We start from the raw sequence: 3383 nt of genomic DNA, 5'->3' as shown, positions 1-3383 counted from the left end.
CCCCCCCCCCTCCCCAACCCAACCGCTCAGGACACTGGTCCAGCTGGCAGCCCACTCAATCCATGAATAGGTCCTGAGCATGTGTGTGCATTTCAGGCTTGTGTGTAGTGATTCTCACAAATTGTACTTCAATAAATACTATAAATTACTTAAAACCCTGATGTAATAATAGTATATTTAAATGTGTCCTCAAGGGTCTGGGTGCCTGTTTTTTGGTCACACAGTTTATTAAAAGGAGCTGAGGCTCACACACTTCTCAAAACTCAGCAAAAAGGGAAATGGATGCCACATGCATTAACACAGCCAAAACAAACTGGAACATTAAAAAGCCCAAAATGTCCCTATAATGCACAACATATCTTAAATAAGCAATAAGTGTTATACCTAGGAACAATGTGTGTATATATATATATATATATATATATACCCATGCATACATACACACACACACACACAAACACACACACACATACATATATACATACATATACACATACATACACACACATATATAAATATATATATATACACACACATACATATATGGACATATATATATATACACACACACACATATATAGACATATATACATACACACACACATATATATATAATTAGCTGCTGGTGAAAGGTGGGCTAATGTATAGGACTTACTGCTCCCAATCGGAGTCCGCTGGTGAAGGGTAGGGCTCATGTTAAGACCAGTAACTGATCTCCACTTTGGGATGTTGTATGTGCTGGTGAATGGTGGGGCATCAATGTTGAGGAGTGTCAACACTGCTCCCAAATGTAATGTAGTGCTTGGGTGAAGGTGGGGCACATGTTAAGACTACTGCTCCCACTCTGAGGTAGCTGCTGGTGAAGGTAGGTGGGGTCTCCCATGTTTAGACTTAGGCTCGCCCACTTGTGATTGTAGAGTGCTGGTGAAACGGGGGGCGGCTCATGTTAACGATCTGAGCTAGCTCCCACTCGATGGAGTATGTGGTGAAGGTAGGAGGTGAGCTTGAGGTTAAGGAATTACTGCTACCCACTCAGCTGGCGGCGTGCCTGGTGTGAAGGTGGGGGCACAGGTCGGTTAAGGAATGTAGCACTACCACCTCGATGTGTAGATGCGTAAACGGTGCGAGGCTTCAAGTTAGGACTTACTGCTCCCACTAAGGATGGTAGTGCTGGGTGAAAGGTGTGGCTCATGTTAAGATTCATACTGCTCCACTCTGATAGTGTAGCTGCTGGTAAGAGGTGGGGGCTAGTTAGTGAAGATACTGCTCCTCACTCTGATTGTAGACTAGCTGAGTGAAGGTGGGCGTCAATGTTAGACACTGCTTCCCACTGTAGATGTAGAATCGGCTGGTGAAGGTGGGTTGTCATGTAGACATACTGCTACACTCTGATGTAGCTGCTGGTGAGGTGGGATCAGTTTACGATAACTGCTCCCATGTAATGGTAGCTGCCGGGTTGAAGGTGGGGCTATCGTTTAAGACTTTACTGCTGCCACTCTGAGTATAGAGCGACTGGTGAAGGTGGGCTCATGTTAGGACTTACTGCTTCCCACTGAATGTAGCGCTGGGTGAAAGGTGGGGGCTCATGCTTAAGACTTACCTGCTCACCACTTAATGTAGCTGCTGGTTGAAGGTGTAGTTGTTGCCTAACCTTTGAGTGCTGGTGGGGGTCTCATGTAAGACTACTGCTCCCACTGATGTAGCTGCTGGTGAAGGTGGGGCTCATGTTAAGACTACTGCTCCCACTGTAATGTAGCTGCTGGTGAAGGTGGGGCTTCTTTAAGGACTACTGTCCTCCCACTGTACTTGTAGTGCTGGTGAAGGTGGGCTCCTAATGTTGAATGAATCTGCTGCTCCATCTGATAATGTGGCATGGATGTAAGGTGGGGTCTACATGTTATTAATAGTGATCTCACTCTGTGTAAGCTGGTGGTGAAGGTGTGGGACTCATGTTAACGACTTACGGCTCCCACTGTATGTAGCTGATGTGTTGAGGGTGGGGTCTAGAGTTAAGTACTTACGCTCCCCCCTCGTAATTGTGAGCTGTGTGTAGAGGGGGTCATTTTTTTGTTAAGCAGCATACTGCTCCAACTGTCTGAATGTAGCTGCGGGTTTGAAGGTGGGGCTCATGAATTTAAGACTCTGCCGTGAAGTGCTGCGGGGAGGTGGAGTGCTGGGGGTAAAAGACCTATCTCCACTGTAATGTAGAGTGCTGGGTGAAGGTTGGGGCTCATGTGTAGACGTAGCTGCCCCACCGATGTAATGCAGATTGTGGTGAAGGTGGGGATCATCGGTTAATTGATATACGCTCCCACTGGATGCTGAGGTAGCGTGATGGTAAAGGTTGTGGGCATACTGCTTAGGAATTTAACTGCTCCCACTCGAATGTAGGCTGCATTTGGGTGACAGGGGGGCTTCATCGTAAGGAACTATGCTCCCACTGTTAATTGTATAGATGCTGGTGAAGGTTGGGGCTTCGATGTTACGACGACTTGACTTGCTCTCCACTTCGATGTGCGATCTGGTGAAAGGTGGGGTCCAGTTAAGACTACTGGCTCCCTCATCCTCTTTGATGTAAGCGTGCTGGTGAATGTGCAGGGACTGCATGTTAAGATTTACTGCTACCTACTCTGAATATGACTGCTCGGGGAAGGGTGTGGGACTATGTTAAGACTACTAGCTACCCACTGTAATATTAGCTCGGGTGAAGGTGGGGGCTCGCCTGGTTAAGATACTGACTCCCCCTGATGGTAGCTGCTTGTGATAGGGTTGGGGTCATCTGTTAACGATTACTGCTCCCACTCTGATGTAGTGCTCGGTGAAGGTGGTGGCATCATGTTCAAGATCTACTGCTCCCACCTCTGATGTAGCTTGTCTGGTGAAGGTGGGCTCAGAGATAGCTTCCTCGATGTAGTCGTGTCTAAGGTGGTCTATGTAGATACTGCTCCCACTGTAAGTTAGCTGTGCTGGGTGATTGAGGTGGTGGCGTCATGTTAAGATTATCTGCTTCCAATCTGAATGCTAGGTTGGTAGGGGGGGCTCATGTTATAGCTTTAATGTCCCGACGTTGATGTAGCTGCTGGTGGAACGGGTGGTGGCGCCTCATTGTCTAGACTTACTCAGCTCCCACTGTAATGTAATGCTGGCTGAAGGTGGGGGATCATGGTGCAGAAGGGAGACTGGCTCCCTCACTGTGAACTTAGCTGCGAGATGGTGACTGAAGGTGAGGGCTCATGTACCCGACTACTGTCCCACGGGAAGGAGGCGGTGACACGGTAGGGGACTCAGTTAAGGACTACTAGACGCCCACTGTATATACGACAGCATGGTGAAGGTGGGCTCATGCTAAGACTACCTGCTCCGACTGTAATTAGCTGCGAGTG

The 3383-nt window shown here is 47.8% G+C and overlaps 1 protein-coding gene across 1 annotated transcript in view; it reads right to left on the bottom strand.

Moving 5' to 3' along the window:
* Positions 1-3383, bottom strand: part of LOC116686759 (troponin I, fast skeletal muscle) — a 36639-nt gene that overhangs the window by 5813 nt on the left and 27443 nt on the right. The window lies entirely within an intron of this gene.

Source organism: Etheostoma spectabile, unplaced genomic scaffold, assembly GCF_008692095.1.
Source record: "Etheostoma spectabile isolate EspeVRDwgs_2016 unplaced genomic scaffold, UIUC_Espe_1.0 scaffold463, whole genome shotgun sequence".
Lineage (NCBI taxonomy): Eukaryota > Metazoa > Chordata > Actinopteri > Perciformes > Percidae > Etheostoma > Etheostoma spectabile.
This window is presented reverse-complemented; position numbering and strand designations above follow the sequence as displayed.